Below are 26,415 nucleotides of genomic sequence, written 5' to 3'. Positions count from 1 at the left end.
GGTGTCTAATGATGCAGCTAATGTACTGACATTCGCCACTTGAGGGAAAAGATATGGGAGTAAGTGTAGGATTATATGCTTTAATATGAATAACTTATTTCCTTCTGTCAGTTGTACAGGCAGATGTGGAAGAGATATACTGTGAAATGATTTATCTCCGCAGTTCAACCTAGGGAGGGACATTTGGTTGCAATTAATATTGAAAGAGGTTTAGGATTATGAAACATGCTTCTACAGAGTGCTTTCTTTCTCGATGCATGAACCTTTGAAGGTTACGCTTGTCATCTGCTACCATCGATGCCAGTTTACTCTATCCGTACTGAAAATATTAATTTACGTAAATGCATTATATAAAAAAGATTTGACACTTTAGATGACTATGCATGCTGTAGGGATAGAATGTAGAAAATCTGATTTGAACTGCATTTTCTTTTCTTTCTCAAATTGCATTGCAGACATTCTAAATATAGGATGTCTGTTGACATAATCCCTTCCATCTCCCTCTCAGAAAGTCTCTGACTTGGGACTCAGTCAGTTCCACTAAATACGTGTTCACATACTCTGCATCTGCAGGTCACGTCCCAGAGGACTTTCTTTATTCTTGGTGTGGTACAAAACACAGTGAAGTGTTTTAATATTTCTGTTACCTTTTAGCATCATGTTTAAAGAATGCATGAACGCATTTTAATTTATGCTGTCGGGAAATTGGGTTGTAAATTTATCAATGGATATAATGTTCAGAAAATATTCATCCAACTATTTTGAAAAGCCTAGGAACACATTTGTTATGAATCCTTGGTGGAAACTGCATTTATTTTGACAGATCTGAAACAGTAGAGTACAATTTCAGAACTAAGGTTCGTTAACTTTTTTCTCACCAATTCTTTTCTGGCACATTTTTGTCACTGCTCATATGCAAGATTGCTCTTTCCCTTATCTTGGCCATGTGCAGTGGAACAATATGCTGCCTGCAATATCATCTAGCGTTCAAGAAAGCATTCAAAACCTTCTTGTTTTATCTGCCATGTTTATGTTTTCTCTCTCACCTTCGCTGAATCAATGGGTTCTTTTTCCTTTCTCTCCCTCATAGAGCCAAGGTACTTTCAAGTAAACTAGAACATTTTAAATAAATAAATGAAATCACGGTAATCTTGCAGTTACCATAATCATAATTGTGCTCATCCCACAATGCACTGATTACCTACCGATAAATTCCATTACACCGATTACACTTCCTCATCCCAGTACGCAGTAAACGAGGTGCGTCCACTTTCCTTCAGATACCACGTGAGCTATCAACATCAAACACAGTCCTCATTTCACTCCCTCTAAGCCCTTGCCTCAGGGCCCTCTCCTCACAAGAGACCATTAAAGTGCAGAGACCCACTGTGCTTCCTGAAATACACAAGCAGCAGAGATCCAGGACATGACCATGTGAAGTGAGGGTGGGCTCCAAGTACTGGGAAGAAGGGTAATCCGAGTACTGAAGATTATCAGTAAGTAATTGATGTTTTACCTCTTCAACTCACCTTGTCACAGTCCTTACTAAGTGAGGATGTTGTAGAACAGTAAACTCATGTCTTCATCCTGAACAACCAAAATCAACCATCAACTTAAAAAAGACGCCCCAAAGAAGAATCACAGGCCCGATCCAACACCTAGTTGGTCAGACAGAGGGACAGACAGGGACAAGATCCACAATTGTGACCAGATGCAGGGAAAGGAATAGAACAATTGGGGGTTCAAAAGAAAAACCACCAAGAAACACCCATTCCAAATGATCCAACATAGCAGAAAGGCCACCCCTCAGGGACAGGGAGTCAAACCATCACCAATCAACAAGAAAAATGCCACCAGAAACCGAAGTGTGAAAAGCTGGTGACAGAAGAGCAAAAAATACCCACATTAACTGCATCAAAGTCAAGCCAAAAGACTGCTCTGCAAAACCAGAGAATGAAGTCAACATAAAGAGAAAAGATCAATAAAATCAAGCAACACTGAAATACTGAAGAAATAACTAAAACCACACCAAAGAAGTTATTGTGTAGTCCAATAGAGAACTACCCCATAAGGCAATCAAGAGAGCCGGACAGTCAATCCATCCACCTCCCCAGCAGAGAGAAGGCCAACCAGAAGACAACAACATAGAACAGCACAGAGCCACTATCTACTCTTTCCCTCAGCCAAGCTCAGGAGAGGATGAAGATCAGAAGAACAATTTTAGTGAGCACAAAAAGCAGCCCCAAAGGGAGACTAGAACTAGTTAATCACCTGCCCGTTCAATGAAGACTGTGACAGTCCAGACTATGGGCCATGTAGCTAAAACGAACCACAGAACAGGGTCCCAAGACCTAATTGCAATAGACAGTGGGACCGGAAGTCCCAGAGTGTAAAAAACCTGCAAAAGATGAGGACGATGAACTACTAGTTCACCTCAGTTCAAGGGAAAGGAAAAGGTCAAAAGATGCCAGGCTAACAGAGACAAGGCCCAGGAAGTAAATACTCCATATCTACCACGGGACACATAGGAAAGCCTAGAGCCAACCGCAGTTTAAAACAAGCAAGAGTACACTGAACCTTAGACAGAAAAAAAGAGCCACAACCTGTGAAAACAAATCCTTTGGAAGCCAAAGCTAGAACCCAACACCTCAAACCCAGCAGACACCAGCCAGGAAAAAGAGTAGTCAGGCCCCAGCACCTTAACCCCTCCTCTCCCACCCAAGAGGGACATGCAGGAAAGCTAAAGTGGCCCTGGGTGGATAGCACCAACCACCAAATGCAATAGGGTGCATCAGCTAAAATGAATTATGCATAAATCCCCAGCTTCAACCCTAGCAGTGGACATAGGAGAAAGCAAGAGAAACCAGGGCCTAACCTACAAGCTCCAAACCTAGCAGGGAACATGTAAGAATGCCAGAGTGGTCATGGCCTACAACAGCACACTCCAACTCAGCAGGGAATTCAGGTCAAGAGAAAGGCAAAGCAGCCACGGATGAACACCCTAAGCTCAAAGCACAGCAGAGAGCATAAGAGGAAACCAGAGTCACAAATGCAAAACACTTCAGGCACGAAGGCTTGCATGGAGCACAAAAGGAAGCAGAGTAGCCAAAGCCAAACACCTCAAACCCCAAGCCCTAAAGGGAGCATGAGAAACCAAACAGGTCATGGCCAAATTCTACGCCCTGTGTACAACAAAAGAGGCACCCAAAGTGTTCAGAGACAAACTCCACCAATGCCACAAACAAGTAAACAAGTGGAAACCAGACATGTTGGAAATGAATACCCAAGACTGTTGCGGAAGTACAAAGGAAAAAGGGTGCAAGAAGAAGGAGGAGACCAAAGAAAGGACTGAACCAACAATTAGAGAAGGCTCACACAGCACAGATGCCCTCATATCTAATCTCATTACTAGATGATGGACTACTTTACAAAATCAACCTCCGCAGGAGAACTTCAATGTACCATGGTAAACTAAGGTCAAAGGAACCTTGAACCAAAAAACGGATCAAGCCCCAAAATGGAGAGACTTTACAAGGACACCATAACCATCCCACACCAGATTGGTCAAAGGGATATACCTAGACATAGGTCAGCCAAGGGCGCCTAACCCATGTGGAAAGTTCCAGAAATGTCTACACCGTGCACAGGCAAGGAAGGCATCTGAAATGGCAAACACCCATGAAGCAGACAACAGAGGCAAGAAAAGGCTGGGCGAAGACTAAAAACCTCACTGGCACCGGCCCCCAAGAAAAAAACAAAAATATCACCAGAAGGTAAGATCCAGGTAACCACCTATAAGCCACAATTCTAGCAAGAAGTGCTTAGGGAAGCCCAAAGCAAGGTCACAGATCAGGAACATCCAGGCACCCCCACCCCCCCAAGACAGAGGAATGGCCAAGGAATGAGAAATGATAAAAGGGAACACCACAGTCTTGCAGCCAGCAAAGAAGGAGGCCCAGGAGTCGACAGTCATCCTGATTGGTGGGTTGATCGAATGGAGGAGGGCAGCCCTGAGAAAGAGGGAAAGCAGTAAACCACAGCCTAGCTCTAGGCAGACACCTAGAAACTTATACCATTCAATGGGTGTGGGATGTAAGCCAAAAGATCTGTAAAAGCAAGGAACAAAACCCTGGCCACAAGTCCCACAGAGAAGGCAAGGCCATACAAAAATAGTCCCATGTAACCCCCAACAGCAGCGAGGAGGCAGTTGTGGTCTGTCTATTGTAGATGTAGATGTGTATGGTGTAGGTGGTGTTGAACAGTGTAAGGTGTGAGAGGTGGGTAGTTTAGGGTGTAGGTGATGCTTGTTACATTGGGTGAAGCTCACGTGTAAGATGTAGTTGGTGAAGGCCGAACAATATACATGATGCTGGGTGTAGGTGGTGTGCAGTGTAAATGATTTAGGTACTGCATGGTATAATGTGCAGGTTGTGTAGGATATTAAAGGGAGCCTAAGTGAGAGTATATGGCATATGTGGTAGATTAGGTGGTGTAAGCATAAGGTTAGAGTAGAGAAGATGGAGGCGTGGGGTGTAAGTGTTGGTGTATGTCTATGTTGTGTGAGTGTAAGATGTAGGTGGGATATACGTGTAAAGTGGTGGTATGGGGGTGAGGGTGCAGGTAGGATAGTGGATATAATTTGGGAATGCAGGTTTAAGTTGTAGGTGGTGGAGTAGAGTGCAGGTTATAGATGTTGTAGATATAGAAAGTGATGTTAGTGTAGAGAGTAGATGGTGCTTTAGGTACAATGTGTTGGTGGGAATCTAAGTGTATGTAATGGTGTAGGTAGCTGGCTGGGATATAATGGATCAGAAGCAACATATGCTAGGGTTTGAGTACAAGATGGGGAAATGCTTCACCTCTCTCCTGATGTCTAGGGTGACATAAGTGGTGCAGAAGCATAAAGGGAACATGTGCTGAGAGTTGTATAAGAACAAGGTGCAGAAGATGTAAGATGTAGATGAGGGAATAGGGATTAGGGTATAGTTGAGTAGGGTGCTGCTGATGCTCTAAGCTTAAGGTGTTGTGGATGGTGTAAGAAATTTGATGATGTTCATTCTGTTTTGCAGCTGAAGAATGTGTACTGTTTTAAACACATGTCTCTAATTGTAAAGTTTTTTATGACACAAATAATAACATTTTCCGGTGTGGATGCGAATAAAAAGTATATCCTGGATCTAGCTAGTTTACAGTCCTCCATACATCTACCAACCCATGATCCCTCAACAATTGAATCAAAGCTCTAAAGACCTTGGGTTTTCATCCCGTATATTTATATTTTTTTGTATCTAAAACTTGCCCCTCCAAATGGATATTAAAATCCCCACGTAAGATTAATGGGGTCTGACATAATGCAAATTCTACATTTAAAGCCTCCAATATAACAGCTTCATCACAATTTGAGCCATAAACTGAACAAATAGTACACTTGGTCACTCCAATAATACATTCTGCAATCGCCCATCTTCCATAATTATCTGTCATTATCCTTCCAGTCCCGCTTATCCCACCCCGTAACAAAATATCAACTCCCCTGCTAGTACTAGTCTGCCGAGTTGCAGCAAGAAGTGTATATCCAAGCTCTTACATCACTTTACGTTTTTTCCAGGGTATATGCGTCTCCTGGATACACAAAATGTCTGGTTTCATTATACGTCGATCTGCGGCTATCCTATGCCTCTTATTGCTGTTATTAAGGCCACAAACACTAAACGAGCATATGCGTATCCCACTAGCAGTCATTTCCCACATATTTATCCAAAATTGCATGCTCCTTGCTGATCTTTGGCTGTACTTTTTTGACCATATTGTATAAATCAGATAAACTTTCCCATGGATTGATTTTTGTACTTTATGCCCCCCCAAACCCTCACACCACACCCACATACCCACGTGCCCCCTGTCCCACCGCCCACCCTATAGCCCCCCCAAACACCCTCTCCCCTTTTGTAGGCAATAAGACCCAAGACCCTAGTGATGAAGAGTGAATTGACAACCGTGTGTTCCCCCATCCTCCCTACCTCTTCCTGGCTTACTATAGCCATATATTTACTGTAGTACATGGGTGACTAACTTACTTCCATAACCTATAATACAATGTTCTAATGTTCCTACATATGGCCCCACATATTAATTACAAAGCCAGGGCATAACAAAACCATACACAAAGCCAACAATATATGGTCAGGAAGACACTTAAATAGAAATCAGGTATTCTTTTGCTTGCACATCAGAGGTGAAAAAACGTGTTTGACCCTTTAGAATTACTTTGAGAGTGGCAGGATTCAATAAAAAAACTTGAGCCCCCTTACCCTGAAAGGGAGTAGTCAACTGGCGTAGCTGCCATCTTTTCTCCACCATTTGGTGACAATAGTCCGGTCTTACAAAAAATTGTGTTCCCTTCCCAGCCCTCTTTCTATCAGGCTGTGGAAGTTCATATATCACCTGGCGCACCAGAAAATTATTCAAACATATCAAAATTGCTTGTGGTCTTGCATCCAATTGACCCACTTTCAAAGCCCTCTGCTTGAATGGAAACCTATGTGCCCTTTGCACTTCATTTACTCAATTTTACCCTGTCAGCTCCGGAAAGGCCTCTGTAAATAACTCCACCACAAACTTGCGAGCGTCCTGTCCCTCTAACCCCTCTGGCATCCCTAAAATCCTCAGGTTATTCCTCCAGAGTCGATTCTCCAAGTCCACGAGTTTAGCTTGTATGTCATCCCTATGTTGACTTGAATCATCTGACGTTGCCTTCTGTGCCGCCATTTCATCTTCTAACGTGGAGATTCTTGCCTCAGCCTCATTCATCCTCTCAGTGAATTCACTACACGTTTTGGCAATCCGCCTAACCGTGTTCTGTAGTTTGTGGCACGCCGTGTGTGTTTTTGCGTTCTCCGTACGAGTCTCAGCCCTATGCTCTGATATACATTGGTATATTGACTCCAGAGAGATCTCATAGTCCGGCTTCGCTGCTTGGGCCCCCTCAGTTCGCTCATCAGCTTTAACCATTTCAGGGGTCAGTTCAGTTGATGTGGAAAGTCCCCGCATCAAGTTCTTAGCTGCATCTGCTCGCTGCACCCTCTCCTTATCAAGCCCTTGTTTATGTACCATCGTTATTTCCAAATTTTCATCTTCAAGGCTTGTAGTATTTAAGTCGCTACCAGAGCTCATTACTGATCCTTCCAGGGAAACAGATTTTAATCCTAATTCTCCATCATCGTCATCTGGTAGATCTGAATGATCTGAATGGTCTGACAGAGAAAAAACTCTCTCTATTGATAGCTTCAGAGTTCAGCCCAGTCGCAGTATCCAAGCCTGACTCAACCACTAGCGCTACTTGTCCTAAATCTAAATCCATGTCTGTACCTCTTTGTTTAACCTGTTCTTTCCGATGTTCCTTCCGCTGCACCACATCTTCATGCTTATCTACTGCTGCATCTTCTAAGTCATCTGCTATTTCCTTAGACACACACACCGAGCTGGTAGTACTGGCTGCTTTTTCTTGCCTGATGGTAGGAATATCGGGGGTATTTTTTTGCTCCCAGTCTCTTGCATCAAGCTCTCCGTAGAAACTTCTGCTCCCTCTAGCCCTCCTCTTGCATTGCCTCCAATGAAAGCCACCCTGCTCACTGCATCATTAACCGTTTTAGTCTTCCCTCCCCAGTTTTAGGAGGCATATCTGAAGCATATACAAAGCTATTACGGTGTAGTAAAATATAATCTCTTTAGCGGTTTACTCACGAGGTCCTTCCACACGTCTGGAGTCTGAAGTAGTCAAACACGTGTGGTGATTTCTACGTGTCCAAGCATATTCCCGCACGCGTAGCAGTCACACTTCCCGTGTTACCACTACCGCTGCCGCTAGTGCACCACACGCAGCCCGGTCTCATCAGCAGTCTCAGCTCCTTTCCTGAGAACCTTGAGCCCTACAGTACCGCCGCACCTAAATTGCTGTTGATTCAGATGCAGGCAATCAAACTGTCCGCCCTCTCCAGGCGTTTCTCTGCCGAGTTGACTGTTCTGACCCCCTATGCCGTTTGCTCTGCGTGAGCTCCACACCGCCGCAGCCGCCACTGCTGCTACTCCTCAAGCTCCACAGGTGTGCACCACAGATAATCACGCCTTACCGCCAAACACTCCCAAGGCGTTTAGCTACCCGGCTGTTTTTCCACTTCTGCCCGTATCTTTCATAGGTTTTATTTGGTCTCGCTAATCACTTTTCAATTTTTCTTCTCTCCGGTTTTATCTCTGCCAATTTTTTTAGTCCTCCTGGCCGCCGATTCCCTGGGATGGGGGAATGCACTCAGGAGCCCCTCACTCACACGTCCAGCATGGGGACGCCATCTTGCCCGGTTGTCGTATATGTCTATGTTGTGTGAGTGTAAGGTGTAGGTGGGATATATGTGTAAAGTGGTGGTATGGGTGAGGGTGCAGGTGCAGGTAGGATAGTGGATATAATTTGGGAATGCAGGTGGTGTAAGTTGTAGGTGGTGGAGTAGAGTGCAGGTTATAGATGTTGTAGATAGAGAAAGTGATGTTAGTGTAGAGCTTAGATGGTGCTTTAGGTACAATGTGTTGGTGGGAATCTAAGTGTATGTAATGGTGTAGGTAGCTGGCTGGTATATAATGGATAAGAAGCAACATATGCTAGGGTTTGAGTACAAGACGGGGAAATGCTTCTCCTTGCTCCTGATGTCTAGGGTGACACAAGTGGTGCAGAAGCATAAAGGGAACATGTGCTGGGAGTTGTATAGGAACAAGGTGCAGAAGATGTAAGATGTAGACAAGGGAATAGGGTATAGTTGAGTAGGGTGCTGCTGATGCTGTAAACTTAAGGTGTTGTGGATGGTGTAAGAAATTTGATGATGTTCATTCTGTTTTGCTGCTGAAGAATGTGTACTGTTTTAAACACGTGTCTAATTGTAAAGTTTTTTATGACACAAATAATGACATTTTGCTTATTATATGTGGTCCTGAACAGTGCCAGACTTTGCAGCGCTCTACTCTACATAAAGTATGTATGTAAGTATTTATATGGTATTTCTATAGTGGAAACTTAGCTGAAAGGCTGTGAAGTTTTGTAGAGGGGCAAAGACAAGTGTAAAGTCAGCGAGTGATAGGAGAGATAGCTGGGATGTGGATGGTTAATGCATTGGGATGTAGTGTTCCTTAAAGAGGTGAGCCATCAACTCTTTCCTACATTGGAGCAGATTTGGGCCAGTCCTCGTGGATATTGGGCTTGTTCCCAATCCTGAGTGCTGAGATAAAAAAAGACCTACTGCCTTGTTTTTTGTTTTTTTTTACACTTCGAAGCCTGAAATCTGATGGTATCCTGGCTGCAGGTGTTCCAAGAACCACCAAGGATGGTGAGCTTGTCTGCCAAATAAGCGGGAGTGTGGTCATGATGGCTTTGTAATTGATGCCGCTGGTTCTGAACATAGTGCGGGCTGCCAAGGGAAGCCAATGAAGTTCCATCAGGATGGGGGTGATGTGATCAAATTTCTCCAGGCCCTGGATGACAAGTATGGCTGTGCGTAGAATGCTGATAAGAGGTGCCAGTGTGGAGTCTAGGACGCCATGGAACAGGGCGTTATCACCATCCAAATCAGAGAGTATGACGGCTTGAACAGCAGTTTTGAAGTTGCTTTCTAGAAGATACTGCTTCACTTTCTTTAGAAGAGAGAGCTGGAATCCTGCCTTCTTTGCTTTTTTGGTAATGTGTTCATTGAGGGCGAGTTTTGTGTCAAGGGTGAATCCAAAAGACTTGGCATTTGAAGAAAGTCAGGGTTCAAAGTTATCAAGGTTCATGTCATTGAGCGAGGTTTGTACTGTTTCTTGTTTGTTGTTCTTGGCAAATAACTGGGCATCCTGGACATCCTGGTCTGGATGATGTACTGGCAGTGTCTGAGGCATTGGATGTCAGAAGCAGGGGGAGAGTTCAAACTTTATCAATGTTTTTCAATAGAAACATTTTATTGGCATTTTTCAAGTTAACATCAAACCATTTGCCTTGCACGGTAAGAAATACAATATATGTGGCATTAGCAGTGTCTCATATGATTGGAGGGAGTCCTGCAGAATAATCCCCCTCCCCACACATGCGGAAGGGTCTCTGGATGACCTCTAGAGTGACAATCCATGATAGTCCCACCATTTTTTCCAAAGTTTTTCATATTTGCGGGGACACCCTCTGGCTTCATAAATCGTTTCTTCCATTTCCCCACACCAATCCATTCCCTTAGTCCACACTTCAATCGAAGGGGCCACAGAAGAGGTCTAGTTGCGAGCTATAACTCATTTAGCTACTAGTGTACCTAGGCCAACTAAAGTCCTGTCCCCTCTAGGCCCTCCCAATTCATCCATGATACCAAGCACAACAATGGTCGGATTGGTATCAATAGTCATACCTACCACCGCAGATAACATGTCCAAAACAGTAGTCCAGAACATTTGTATAACTAGGCATTGCTACACAACATGGAAAAAGTCCCCCATGGGGTTCTTACACTTACAGCAAGCTGGGGTGTCTATAAAGCCTGCCCTCCACAAGTGGACAGGGGTCATGTAGGCATGATGGAGGTATCTGAATTAGATAAAGCGGAGTCTGGCCGAGATAGTTAAGGTGCGGTGAGCCATAAAGGCATCTTGCCAGTCTGCTTCATCCAGAGTCCCCGCCCAACCTTCCCATTGTCCTTTCAGAGACGTCAGAGAGGTTGGCGAGTGTATCACAAGGGATTTATAAATCTGGGATACCCTGCCCTTGTCCAAGTGACCCATGAGAATTTTGTTTTCAAGAAGACTATATTTGGGGAGTCCCTAAAGCTCTGCACCATGGGTATGTAGGGCGTGCCGGAGTTGCAGATAACGGTAAAATTGGGAGGATGGCATTTGAAATTCTGTTTGAAGCTCTTAGAAAGATTTCATGTGATTGCTGCCCTAGTCGTATCCAAGTTTTGATATCCTTTTTGAGTCCCACTCCAGGGAGGACACGTGTGCCAACCACCTACCCACCTAGAGTGGGGTCTCCCTAGTAGGTTTGTGATCCCATCCCAGCCACTGGAGGGTTTCTCTCCACACTTTAAATGCCACCTGTGTTACCTTCGGGACCCCAGAAAGAATAGGGGCACCGTACAGGACATGGATCGTGTTGTCCAGTCCCAACAGGGCCACTCACCCCGGTAGGCCGGATCGTTCCACCCAAACTTTATCAATTTGCTCTAATTGGCCTGCCTTTCCCCTACATTTTCTATAGATATCCTCACGCAGTCTTGCCTCCAGGTGGGCTCCCCATATATAGCTCAAAACACATTTTTCCAGCCTTGCACAGTAATTATGCACTGCCACTATGTGGCACTCTAAAGCAGCTGTCTTACCTTGCTTTTCCTTATATTGGTACTGGGCAAGCACGTGGCTTTGTAGAATTTTTAGAGTCAGTGACAATGCAGGGTTTTGCTGGTGATGTAGGCAGTGGTTTAGTAGGATGTTGATGCCGTATGGAGTATGCAATAGAGCACGGGTTGTCCAGGGGAAAGATGTAGTTTATGTCGCAGAGTGTAGATGGGTGGACGTTGATGTGGTTGTGCAGGGAGTGGGTAATTAGATAGAGAGTAGGTAGTAGAGGGAGTAGGATGTAGGATGTAGGAGGTGGATGGGATGTATGCGTAGGATGTAAGTAGCACAGGAGTGTTTGGTTGGTGTGTGGGGTAGAGCAGGGGCTTAGGTTGAAATATAAGGTGTAAGTGAATTAGACATATGATGACTGTTAGAGGGTGGTGTAGTTGTACAAAGTAGGTATAGTGAGTATGTCGTGGTGTTGGTGTACAGAGTATGGCAAAGAAGCTGGAGTAGGTTTTAGATGGTTGTTGGTATAAGTAGTGTAAATAATAGGCACTGGTGTAAGGTGTATGTTGTGATATAGATGTCAACAATGGGCCGAAAATCGGTAATAGCAAAATGGATTCAATCATTCCATCCTTCACTTTGTTTTTTGTTTTGCAGTGGATGCCCTAGGTGTGACAGGAATGCTACGACATGGGTCCCTTCCATCATCATTTTGTTTGTTGCTGTGGATGCCCTAAGAGCGAATGTTATGCCCAGAAGAGGGCTCTGTGCTCACTGTGACATAGGAAACTCACGATATACCTTACAGAGCGGATCAAAACCTGTGAGTGGTTGCTTGTGCTCACGTCTGTACAGGACCTGGCTTTGCAGTTTGGGTTGGCCTGTTCCTATTGGAGTCAGATCAAGACTAATTTGCATATTCTGTCAAGAGTGGCATAGTCAGTGGAAAATGACGATCTGGAATGCGGGCCAGAGTGACGGTCAGAGACTTAGATGAATTCAAGGTTTCCTTCTATGACCTTGTTTGTTGTAGTGTCCAACATATTGGGTAAGTACCTAGCTCTAAATCCTTACCCTAAACATCAGTCTGTCTCACTGGGTCAATCTCAGTGACATGAAAAAATATTAATGTGTCAAGCTTAATATGCACAGCAATGAACACACTAACACTAGCAGAAAAACTAAGGCACTTGTAAGTGCCTGCTCCATGCTCAGGCCTGTAAGACCAATGCAACAGTTTGCCCCTAATGATGCTGACATGCCGCTATAACACACAAGTACAATCTATGACTATGCAGATCAACAATTGGGCTCTTGTAAGTCCAGCTTTGGTGATGTTAGGAGCAAGAAAAAAAGGTCTACATTGTTTTGCAGATGGCAAGAATAAGACTGTATTCCACGTAATCTTGGTCATGTGAAAGTTCTGTGAACTGACACATTACTTATCAATACATGTTTTTGTTTGGGTCAGTGAGAACTGACCCAATGAGAGGTTGAGTGGCAAACAGAATCCACTTTAAGGCAGGGCAGTCTTTCACAACATAGGGAGGCAAACACCCCTGAAAGAATGTATCCAATTCATAATCTCCATTAAAGCAGCTAGGATTTCATTCCTAGCCCAGCATCTCAATCCGTCCATCCGTCTGCTGGTTGATCTGTCCACCTGTCCGTTCATTTATTCACCTATCTAGCCATCTTATCAGATGACATTCTTACCGAGGACACTGTGCATTTAGTACACATGGCTTGCCATTCACAAAGCATTATGATCTGGTACTTCTGTTTAAGAAAGTGAACCAGGACTACAACTCTCCAAATCTACAATTACAATTTGGTGTAAAGTTAAGCCTATGATTGGGTGGAATCATGGAGATCCAACAACACGGAGTCATCAGTTAACTTCAGCAAAGGCGATCTGCCTTTCCTGCCTTTGACCTCATCACCGTCCTTATTCAACCTTTTCTTCCTTCGGATTTTGGCATCTGTGTCCTCCTCCACACTTCTCTTGAGGCAAACTTTGCAGGTCTCAGGCTCAGCGCATATTCCGAAGGATTTCCCCCCTTTCTTCTTGCTGCTTCTCCTTTGACCTCTGCTGGCCCCTTTCCTCCAGGTCTGCCTCCCATAGCCTTACCAATGGTCTCCATACGCTCGTCCCCAGGTAGGGTGAAGTTGTGGAATCATACACGGAACAGTCCCTGGGATATATGTAGACTTTATTGAGCACCAACCCATGCGTCCCTAGCCAGCCAGTATCCAACTCACAAGCTATGGAACCTTCATGTTCAAAAGAAAACAGAAGGAACAGAGTACCAACTATTCAGCCTTAAAATCATCCCAGGTGCCAGTGTTTACGGCAGAGAACACTGATAACCAGGCCACTCTGTCAGCAGTTCGTCACGCTGCTAGTCCGGTGTTTTCATCTAAAAAATTAAGGCACTCTGGTCAGTGACTTAAATGGAAATATAGAAGTGCAGGTACCCACTCTTTTTAAAAAAAATCTTTTTATTAACAAAAGCTTGACAGATCACATTATACAGGGTCAATGTCTTGAGTACATTAAATTCCATATACAAAACATCATAATCAATCCTTTCTCGGGCGGAGAAAGCCCCCATGGTAGCCTTTTTCATAAAACTATTCTGCCCCCACAGCCCTCTATATTTTCTCCACGGCGTCCACACCTTTTCCCATTCCTGAGCACACCCCATACTCTTATACACTGTTTCCTCTGCCCTCTGACACCAGTCAAGGTCAGGTTTCCATTCCTCAATCAGAGGGAGTGCCGACGCCCCCCAATTTTTGGCGATGTTGCGCTTTGCCACCCCCGCTGACAATGCTAGCCATATACCCACATACCTGGGCCAGTCTGCCTCCCCCCTGATCATTAAGAGAAGCCATTTTGGATCAAGAGGGACAGGCGCTTCCACCACCTCCGACATAACTTCCGTGACCCTCTGCCAAAATATGGAAATTTTGGGACATTCCCACAGGATGTGTATGAAGTTTACCTCCTCCCCACACCACCAATGCACTGACCCGTTGGGACACGACCCCAGGAAAAGAGGTGAGTACGGGGATAGTAGGTGCGATGTAGGATCTTGAGCTGCACCAGCCTGAATCTGACGCGCATAGCAACTTCTCCAGGACTCTGGAGCGCCTCTTGCCAGTCCTCATCGTCCAGAGCCCCCAGGTCTCTAGCCCAAGCTTCCCAAAGGGAGACTAAGGGATCTGGGAGATTGTTAATCAGTTTATGGTATATCGTAGAGGTTGGTTTCCCCTGTATGGGGTCCAGCAGCAACCGATCCTCCTTCTGTGAATATTCCGGAATGGAGACCCCCCGCTGGATGTGAGTGCGCAAGGCGTGTAGGAGCGGTAGGTGCGTGTAGCACTGCGAGTCAAGCATGTTATACTCTTTCTGTAGGTGTTCAAACGTGCGGGGCGTCTCCCTTCCACACGTCCCCCAGGTATTTAATGCCGGCTACCTCGCTGAGGTGATCTTCCGGCCAAAGCGGGGTTCTGGCCGTCAATCTCCCCACCCAACCCAGCAATTTATTGGCGTCTCTCCAGCACTGGACCACCACCTTCGTGTGCTCCGGCCAGGCCAGGCCCATCCGCCGGGAATACAAAAATGATTCACAGTTGCCCTGCGACATCGCTGTCCTATTTACTCTGTATGCCGGTTGTCCATTTTGACGTAAACCCAATCATTAATCACCTGCATTTGGGAAGCCCAGTAGTACAACCTGACATCTGGAACTGCAATCTCCCCATCAAAGAACCCCCTATGCAACTTGTGCAAGGCAATTCTCGGCGACCCCACAGACCACAACAGAGTTCGCACCTCCTGCGCTATACACTTAAAAAGGTGCTGTGGTATCTGATAGGGAGTATTTTGTTATACGTATAGAAGCCGCTGTAGCATCAACACCTTTTACAGGGCCGCCCGCCCCGTAAGGGAGAGCGGGAGTGAGCATCAATGACTAATATCGGAAGTGAGGCGCTCCACTAGGGGCCCCAGATGTTTTGCTAGGAATTCTTTCTGATCCCGGGTGATGAAAACCCCTAGATACTTAAACCCACCCACCACCATCGGAGCCTCGCAGCACCGTGGTACCCTGGGGGGAGGACCTGAGAGAGGGAAGTTTACTGATTTTGACCAGTTGATATTATATTATAGCCCGAGTAGCTGCCGAACAACTCGAAAATGTGAAGGACCCTCGCTATAGAATAATATGGCCGTGCCTGGTATAATACAATGTTGTCGGCGTACAGAGAAATACGTTCCTCCCAATCCTCCGGCGCCCGCAACCCCCAAATCTCAGGATCTCTCCTAACCCAATGAGCCATAGGCTCCAGCGCCAGGGCAAACAGGAGCGGGGAAAGAGGGCACCCCTGCCGAGTGCCTCCCCGAAGCCGAAAGGATCTGGTCGAGTTACCACTCACCCGCACTTGCGCCGTGAGCCCCTTGTACAAGAGTCCGACCCAGCTGCAGAAAGAGGGGCCAAAGCTCATCCGCTGAAGGACCATGAAGAGGTACGGCCATTCTATACTGTAGGTACTCACTCTTGAGAGTACCTGTTTGCTCTTGAGAAGTGCCTGTAGTCCCCCATTTTTTTTTTATGGGAACTCGACCCGAAGGTATTGGAGTGCTTTACATGAGCACCGGTTACGTTACACAAGGACACATTCAGGCACGGGGAGATTAAGGGATTTGCCAAGAATCACAGGATGTGGATGCGACCCAGAGGCTCGAACCCTGGTTTCCAGCACCAAAGTCGGCAATCTAGCCGATGGACCACATCCTCTCCCCACTGCTGAAAAGTGCAGGTACTCTCCCTTTCAAATTAAAGAAGTGCGTATACTCAGTACCGGACAGATCCTGCTCATTTACAGCACTGACTCTGGTAGTTGTTTGCTTCAGTTGGACCAATTGTACGAATCCATCTGATAAATAAATACAAATCTGTTTTTAGAAAACCAGGACTGGGCACATGGAGCTCTGACAATCTAGAGAGATCTAGCAACCCTTGTAGAGCCTGAAGTTAGAACCTGACTAGAGCGCCATAGTATGCCAGAGTGTGGAGAATTTGTGAGCTGTTAAATGACCACTAGGCTGCTAGAACTAGGAGTCTTCCAAGAGCTGCCTCATCTACAGCCTCTCTGCCCTGCCCTCCCCGAATTTCACAGTGTTAGTAAGAGACATCTCTACGGGCCAGTGACAGTGATGAATGTCTCGTTGTTCGACAGCCAGGGAAAGTGACTCCTCTCCTGGGGCTGGCAACATGTAGATGTGATTCTGCAAGTAAACAGGAAAAATGAAGCAGGAAGTGCCCTGGGTGGCACGGTCCTGTGCCTATAGTGCAGTTTGGATGTGTACAACTAAAAAGACCCATTCAGCACAGGGCATTTCCTGTTTCTTTCTACAAAAAATGTAATATTTCAAAGACAGGAGTGCGTTGCAACAATTTCTCTTGTGAAGTTGTCTGTAACTCAAACAAGTGTTTCCCTCTCGCCCCTACCTTTAGGGGCGGTGGTTGCAGCCCCCAATGCACCGTCGTCAGCCCTGTAGATTGTGTTTATTATAGAGTGGGGGGTGATAAGTGCATCTCTTTCCAGGCCCTGACCCAACAACCAGCCAGGGCATTATGCGCGTTCTCTTTTCAGTGCCTCCGTCATCGGGTGTGCATTCCAACGAGTTATTGCCACTGAATAAACACACTGAGCTGATTATCACCAATCCCTGTGAAGAACCCTAAAAGATCCATACACATCTAAACCGATGAAGATTCTCAAGGAAAAACAAAATTTCATATGTTAAAATAATAGTCAATGGGTGACTCTGTGCATTTGTAATGTCACTGCTGAGAAGGCCTGCACAGGGCCAATTATTCAGCCAACGTTCACCCATTTTTTTAAATCTACATAAGTTGAAAAGTGTTGCAGCGGAAAGGATTCACCGTTTTCATTGAGGTCAATCAACAGTTGTATTAGTTCCAGGCAGGGCCTCTGTAGGGAAGGATTTTCGCCTCATAACCCTACAAGTTGAACGGGCGGCGGGCGTGTGTGTCGGAATGCTGATATCACTCGGCATAGCCACTGAGCCAGAAACTGAAGACCATTTTGTGATGTCTTATATTGCCACCGTCGTCTGGTACATGCTGGGCCGGAGGGGCGTGTCTGGAGCTGGGTGTAAGCAGGCACCTGCAGCGGCTCTTCTCTGTATCCGATCTTCTATATTTGCACTTTAGCAGCACTAATGGCATCCTTAGGTTTTCTCATTAAAGCAATGTTTGTGATAAAGAAGTCATTCTGGATGTGATGGTGATGTAAATCACTACAAAGGTAACATTTGCTTTTTGTAATGTAATCAAAGCGAAGTGGATCAAATTCAACAAAAATAGAATCGAAGTGTTGGTGAGTGGAAATAGGGATGGCCACTGGACGCCCAACTATCAGTCACAGACATAAGCAATACTCACACATCCCTTCCTCGGTGAATGAGCATTTTTGTAATTGCCAATCATCAAACTACTGCAGTCTCCTTGGATTTTTCTCAACTAAAATCCTTAAAAAATGCTTTCTTTTCTGTATCCATCTGAAAAAAAATGTAATCATAAAATTATTCTTAATCTCTATATTGATCTTTGGTGGCAGTTTTTACTGTTGCGCCTGGAATATCTGATTAAGCCCTTCGGAATATTTCGAATGCAGCAGCCTGTGAGAGGTAAGTGTAGAAACATCATCCGCCGATCTTGCACTCCTACTAGTAACTCCAGTTTTGTAGGTGGATTGAGTTCAAGGCCTTTGAGATTCACATACTTAGGACTCCATTACTCGGGTCCTTCTCACCAGGACATTGTGGCCAGCATCAAGACACCAGGTGTGGTTCCCCACTTCCACAGGGCTTACATTGGAGGCAGGTCCTTTCCATTTAAATGACCAATCCATCAAACCAAATTTTGAGGGCCACCTTGGACACATTATCATTCTGCGATTCAGAGGACGAGAAAGACATCACTGTTTATTTATTGAGGCTACGTCTGGGTATCCTAAGATTGAGCAGGGTCCAAGGGCCTAGTGGCCACTATGTGGTAGCCAAGTAATGAATTTCACACTAAAGAACACATTTGAACCCTGACAGTTATGTCCTCTTCTTCTGAGGTAGATGAACTGAGTACCATTGTTTCGGAAACAAATTAGACTGTTTCAGCACCTGGAGACAAAATACATTTTGGTGCGAGCTATAAATTTGGTGAGAGTTATAGGAAGGGAATAAATGTATATCTGTTCTCACCACTCCAAAAATGACAGGCGGGGGAGAGTTAGTTTACTTTTTACTGACCTGAAATTCTTATAGAAGTCTGTCCTTCTTAGAATTTATATGAACACCTACAATAGGAAGAATCTCTCCAGAAGGAGATGCTTACAGGCGTGGCTCATTTTCAGCTGCTACGACCAAAGTCGGAAGGGGGCCTGCTTACAACCTACAAGGTTGCTGCGTTTTCTGGATCCTTTAAAGTTCAAGTCCTCCCATCCAAGATGGGAATAAAAAGTCTACAATATGAGCTGTCCACACTTTACATCACCACAACCTTTCGCAGTTAGAAATCCATTCATTGAGAAGCCAAGACTGGAGTTGTTAATTTTGTATGTTCACTTTTTCTTGGAGTCAACCTTCTAAACTCACCTTCTCCACAACGTTTTCAATCATAAAATCATCTCTGCACTACCAAACCATGCCTCCTCGTGCTTCTGTATACAACCCAACTTCCCACAAACTAACCTAGTCACATTCTGCCGAACACCCCCACTTTCTCATGCTCTCATCAATAGTAAAATTGCAGCTTAAGAGGGAACCCCGTCCCTTTTGCCCCACTCTGGTTCACTGCTGTGGCAGCACATTTCTATTCAATAATGTTCTTTATTGTTTTAGTCAGCATCAACTATTGTATTGTTATTGTAAATTGCATTTATATAGCGCTTACTACTCCTAACGAGGTGTTGTGGCTCTTTTTCGAAGAGTAGCACGCTACTCCGGAGCCCATAAAGGAATAGTGGTGAATTGTTATAGTGAAATATGAAAGTAATTTGAGCGGTGGACATGTTAGTCTGTTATTTGGATTGAGCAGGATAGTAGAGGGATAGAAGAGGGAAAAGGTTTGCATTTATGTAGAGCTTGCTACCCCTGACGAGGGGCTGAGTACATAGTACCAAATAAAATATCTATCTATCTACCGGTCCGTCTATCTATCTGCCATTTAGTACTATATTTTAGCACAGAGTGCGTCCTTGTGCACTTACTACCTCTGCTGAGGCGTTGAATGCAACGAAGCTGCTGGAATTTTGCGCAGACATCGTCATCACCCAAGTGGAAGATTGAGAATAGCATTCACACTGACCAATGCAAAAATGGCCGCCCACTTCGGACGTCGGTGTAAATGTTGGTCCAAAATTACACCAGACTAAGCACGCACATTTTGGCAATAAATCTGTATAAACTGGCAGTAACTCGCAGAGCGCTTTCCTGTAAGTACAGGGCGTCCCCGTACGGCTCATGACAGACCAATGTTCAAAGTCAATTTCTTCCTGGCATCTGCAAGCGCAAGTACAACAACTTTATAAAGCATCAGCTGCCATCTGTGGTACTAACGGAGAAAGGCAGCTTGGATTTCAAAGATGAATTGGTCCTTGCGGTTCGGTTTATTACTGTGAGTATTAGATTATAACATATCTATTGCAGTCTGCCTCTTAAGCGAAAACATGTGCCACTGAAGTTACATCAACAGCAATCTTGCATCAAAACAGTCTGCAAAAGAGTATGCGCTCGAGCTCTCTACAAGCATTAGCTGCGAAGCCCGGTTTGAGACACGCTGCTGTGATGTTCTCTGCAAGCAAGATACAACATTTTAAACACAACTGCACAGGCAGCATGTCACATGCAGCGTCACCGGTGACACTTAATAATTAACGTCACTTGCATAAATTCCCACTCACCGGTGCTCCATGGTGTTGCTTGGCACGGCAGGCATCATGGGACCGGTCCACGCAGCCTCTGATCCTAACTGCAGCCGGCGCGGGTCACCGGAGACCGGCTCCGAGTGCAGCTGCGAGAGGGGCGGCCAGGTGGGAAGGACGGCCTCGCAAACACAAGCAGTGTGTCCGTCAGCCGAAGGCGCGGGGGCGGGGCGGGCCTGTCAGGGGACCGCGCCAGCCAATCAGCACCCCGCCCCCCACCAGGCCGCTTGTTTAGGAGATTGTGTTTCGCTCTTGGGAGAGGGGGCTGCGTGTGGTGAAGACAGGAAGCAGCGAGCAGGGGGTGAATGAGAACTAAAGCCAGGGAGACACGCAAGTGCCAGGCTGAGCCGGGTGCACAGAGAAACAAACGCACTGACAGTCAGGAAAAGCATCTCAGAGGCAGATCATAACCGGGGCAATTTAGTTCATAAGGACAATTGCAGAGGTTCATCATCCTATCCTTTGATCTTCAGTTCCTGGGGCCATCAGATGTGATAGTTACTAGTCGCGTTGCAACCAGAGAACTGCACTCTGAAAGATACACGGCCCAGCACCGCAGTCTGGGGGTCGAAGGGTAGACTAATGCTTGCTTAAAGCATTTGTGTACATGTATTCATGTATGATGCGCATTTGGACACGTTATGGATGCATCTTTGAATTTTTAATAACATAAACAGATGGGGTGTGATTAATCATACAATGTTGTTGGTACTGTCGTAACATCAAGCCTATTCTCTGTTTTTCTTTTTTCTAGGTGTCAACAATATAACTTTGTGAGACTCCACAGTTAACTCACGAGGAATGTTACCACCTGGTGTCGCGACAGGAAACTGCTTGTCGAATGTTTAATTAAAGCCACTTAGAGAAGACCCCGCGCATTTACAGAATGTACATACAAGCCTACAGAGTGAATACCTAATGTAACCACTTAACCTTAGAGATGGGCGAGCCTGCCAACACATTAACAGGGCGAGCCACAGTCGGCCCACGGGTCTGGCCTGCCTCTTAGAGCCCGTGTGCGAGTCTGACATTATTTGTCATTTAAATCAAACAACAAACATCAGGTAAAATATGACAAAGTCTCTTCATAATGCAAACAAGTCTATTTATTTAACATGTGGAAGCTTTACTCACTATACAGAACAGAAAGATATGAGAAGGAATACAATAAATCTCTTGTCCATAGCTACATGGCCATTGCGGATTGTGCACACCAGGCGGCCAACTATATCAGACTGCCAATGAGCCACTGGGAGAGGAGCCTTCTGCTTCGCTTAAGGGCTGGTACCATCAAATGTGTACTCTGTTTCCCTCTTGGTTACAACCATGACCTCGATCATATTCCATGCCCGAGCGATGGTCAGAGCGGACAATCTATCCAGCACTTTCTGTTCTTTTGCAAACATGTCTATTTAAAATTACTCACCCTAGACGATGAGGAGTTGGCTTTCCGCACGTGCTCGAGCACGACAAACGATGTCCAACTCCTAGGTTTTATGTCTTTTAAGAATGAATTATAATACTATTGTATATTGTATGTTGTTATGGTTTAAATGATTTATTACAACATTTTAACCTGCTCGTTTTTATCTGTTTGCTGTAGTGTTTTGTGCTTTTATGGATACGATGTTATCCGAATAAAGTGTATTTGAACCTTGAACCTTGAACATGTGGAAGCTTTCATATTAGTGCTAGAGAAGAACTTACTAAAAGTGATAGTTTCTAAACATGAACTTAGAACCATACCTGCCTCCCCCACCCCACTCTGGTGACAGTGACATTAGTGAACTGAGAGGCAAGAGAGTTCTCATGTGAATCTTGTATGTGGCCCATATTGTAATAGACAGAGCAGCATTATGGTCTATTAAATCAAACACAATACATTTTTGTGCAGCTGGTATGCTGAACTCCTCCCGTTTTTGAAGGTGCCTTCATGTGCAATAGTGAAGGAACAGGAGGATCAGTCAAATAAAATATTTGCCTGAGATTGCATAATTTGCTTAATGAGGAAGCGATGATTAATGTAGGTTTTTTGGTTTCACTTTGTACAAATCATCCACTAAATGGGTATCCATTTTTCTCGCATTTTTACCTCAGATATTAATGCTTTGTTTTTATCTCTTTGCATGAGGATATAGCGAGGGTGGCAGGCAGACGTCATATGAAAGCACGGCTCATTATGAGCTCAAGATTCCAAAGGGACCTCGAGCTGAGCCAGAGACAGGCTTCAGTCTCGAGCCTGGCTGACTTACCCACCTCTACTTAGCCGTTGGTTTGATGCGGTACTGTAATTAACAATTACTGTAACAACTGAAACCATCTTTGATGGAGCGAATGATGAACACTGTACTGTAAAATTCAAATATTTTTTTTATTGCATGTCCATAATGCCCCTTGAGAGGACAAACTAATATTGTGCCACAAAGGCACCCACTTTCTTGATTGTAATAAGGTCAAGGCTGAGCAATAACGTACGGGTCATCTAGTGATTGTATAGAGCAAATGGCCTCCTACATGCAAAGACCCTCAGTCGGTCAACTACTCATGCAAGTAAACCAATGAATTCCATGAACTCTCAGACATGTTTTGCAGAATCCCAACAACTGTCTCTAAAATCTCATTCATTAACTATTCAAGAACACACATAAACCTGCTCGCAGCCTTGCCTGCTCTACGTTCCATCTAAGCCACTATTCTCTTACAAGTTTCCGAGCACTATGAGCATCTGTGTGTAGTCGGAGGCATGCAACAAACCTATATTACCTATATGAAGAACACTCACACAACATGGAACGACAGATTGGTACTATTGAAAGGGGTTAACGTTTGCGTAGGGCCACGATGAAGAGGGCATGTAAACCAATGGCACCACCTTTTGTTATCTACAACTTGAAGATGGTCCTGACAGGAGGGAAGAATGTTCTGTAGTATGGTATTTATACAGCACTTACATCCTCCGGCAATGATGGGTATCATGATGAGGATGTGAATGGGTAACATGCTACTTCATCACATGAAAGAAGGCACTACTGCTTTCAGCTGCTGAAGTGACTCTGCTTCAAAGCATCTGTTCAATGCACAAAATGGCATAACAGCCACTTTCACCGGGTGATTTACTGAATTTCAAATCTAGTGAGATATTCAATTTGAATGTTCGTATGTCCTGTGGCCCTCGTTGATTCAATCTGCACTAGAAGGAGTTTTAGTGACCTACATATATGTTAAAACTTTTATTATTATGCTAATGTTCATAATAATAATGTATAATGCAGAACCTCTTGCAGGCATTATATTTTGTTACTTTGCAAGATATTATTGGGTTTGATTAAAAACCCACAATACTCTACGCTTCCTATCATGTGAAGGGGCACGCATACCCAGTGCATACCCCAAGGCTTTGAATCGGTGACATGTTTGAAAACCATTTAGTTTGAAGCATTTTCTAAGAAATCCTTTTTCCATTTAAACTAAAATGCAGTGCTCATCTGCTCCTTGATGATTAGTCACAATAAACACTGGACAGTTCAGAATGTAGAAGTACTGAGTCACTCAGAAAACAGCTGCCAGCAAACCTCATGAGAAAAGCAGAGTGAGCGCGTGAGTGAGTAATCCCTGATCGATGCAGAGAATCTCTCGGTGTCACCGAACGTCCAATTTACCTGATGGGAGTTTTATAGGTATTGACAATGTATAAATGAAAATAACTCTCAAGTGTATAACAGATCTATGCAGTCAGGCCACACAAGAACACAACAACACTCACAGGTAATTTGAGCCCAGGAAGGCTGTCCTCATTCTGAGTGAACACGGCCTCCTCTATAAAGCACTAAAATTACCCCTCACTTCCCACCCTCTTACAATGGAAAATCTTTCTCCTTTACAGCGTTCCATGATTTGCTGCTAGCATCACTTTATAAACACGACACATACATAAAAACAACTAATCACCTACTTCCAGCAGCGAGCCATTGATTGCTACGGAGGTGCATTGGACGTGAAGGCCGAAGAGCAGGCAAGTTTTATGTCAAGTGACCTGTATTTTTTATTGTTCTTCATTTTACAGAGTTTTATACAGCGCAAACTTGACCCGAAGCGGGTATCAGAGCGCTTTACATAGCACCATTGCATTACATGAGGACACATTCATTTTTAGCATCACTCAGGGCCACCACAGCAACACTCAGCGCCACCACAGCATCACTCAGCACTACCACAGCATCACTCAGCGCCACCACAGCATCACTCAGGGCCACCATAGCAAAACTCAGCGCCAAGACAGCATCACTCAGCATCACCACAGCATCACTCAGTGCCACCACAGCATCACTCAGCATCACCACAGCATCACTCGGGGCCAACACAGCATAACTTAACACCACCACAGCATCACTCAGCACCACCACAGCATTACTCAGCACCACCACAGCAACACTCAGCACAACCACAGCATCACTCAGCACAACCAACCACAGCATCACTCAGGGCTACCACAGCATCACTCAGCTCCACCACAGAATCACTCAGAGCCACCACAGCAACACTCAGCAGCACCACAGCATCAATCAAGGTCACAACAATATCACTCAGGGTCACCACATCAACACTCAGCGCCACCACAGCATCACTTAACGCCACCACAGCAACACTCAGTGCCACCACAGCATCACTCAGCGATACCACAGCATCACTCAGGGCCAACAAAGCATCACTCAACACCACCACAGCATCACTCAGCGCCAACACAGCATCAGTCAGCACTACCAGCATCACTCAGCACCACCACATCATCACTCAGGAGCACCACAGCATCAGTCAGCACCACCATAGCATCAGTCAGCACCACCACAGAATCACTCAGGACCACCACAACATCACTTAGGACCATCACAGCATCACTTAAGGCCACAACAATATCACTTAGGGCCACCACAGCATCACTCTGCACCACCACAGCATCACTCTGCATCACCACAGCATTACTCAGCTCAACAGCAGCATCACTCAGCGCAACAGCAGCGCCACCACAACATCACTCAGCGCCTCCAAAGCATCACTCAGAGCCACCACAGCATCACTCAGCACCACCACAGCAAGACTCAGGGCAATCACAGCATCACTCTGCACCACCACAGCATTACTCAGCTCAACAGCAGCATCACTCAGCGCAACAGCAGCATCACTCAGCGCCACCACAGCATCACTCAGCGCCTCCACAGCATCACTCAGGGCCACCACAGCATCACTCAGCGCCACCACAGCATCACTTAGCGCCACCACAGGAACACTCAGTGCCACCACAGCATCTCTCAAGGCCACAACAATATCACTCAGCACCACAACAATATCGCTCAGCACCACAACAGCATCACTCTGCGCCACCACAGCATCACCCTGCGCCACCACAGCATCACTCAGCACCACCACAGCATCACTCAGGGCCACCACAACATCACTCAGCACCACCACAGCATCACTCAGTGCCACCACAGGAACACTCAGTGCCACCACAGCATCTCTCAAGGCCACAACAATATCACTCAGGGTCACCACAACATCACTCAACATCACATCAGTATCACTCAGCATCGCCTGTGCAATAGTAGACCACCACATCATCATCACTCAGCAAGACCCAAGTATCATTCAGCATCGTCTCAGCACCAGTCACCACCACCACCACCACCACCACCACTACCACCTCAACATCACTCAACACCACCTCAGCCTGCTCTCGGAATCTGCCATCTGTTGATTCTCCCCTAGTGTCTGGCCACTGCTAGTGTTATAATACAGGTACTAGTTCACAACCTTCAACCTCCAATTGTTTTTGCCCCCTCAAAAAAATACTTTACCAAACAACCATTGGAATAGGCAAAAACAAGTTGCCAGCATTGCAAGAAAAAAAGAAAAATGAGGACATTTTTTATTGTACATAAATGTTTTAATATGGTTGTTCTGTTGGACATAATGCCTTCTTGGTCATATATAAGGTAACAAAAATGCTTCTGACACTTTTTTTTATTACAATTTTTCAGCATGCTGCACAGCAGCCACACT

At 45.2% G+C, this 26,415-nt stretch overlaps 1 protein-coding gene across 1 annotated transcript in view; it reads right to left on the bottom strand.

The window, feature by feature from the left end:
• Positions 1 to 20,488, bottom strand: part of TRIM2 (tripartite motif containing 2) — a 403,084-nt gene extending 382,596 nt beyond the window's left edge. Inside the window, exon 1 of the mRNA XM_085641682.1 lies at positions 20,338 to 20,488. The gene's annotated coding sequence lies outside the window, so the exon portion shown is untranslated. The remainder of the gene's footprint in view (positions 1 to 20,337) is intronic.
• Positions 20,489 to 26,415: the final 5,927 nt, after the last annotated feature.

The sequence above is a fragment of the Triturus cristatus genome, chromosome 2_2 (assembly GCF_964204655.1).
Source record: "Triturus cristatus chromosome 2_2, aTriCri1.1, whole genome shotgun sequence".
Classification (NCBI taxonomy): Eukaryota; Metazoa; Chordata; class Amphibia; order Caudata; family Salamandridae; genus Triturus; species Triturus cristatus.
This window is presented reverse-complemented; position numbering and strand designations above follow the sequence as displayed.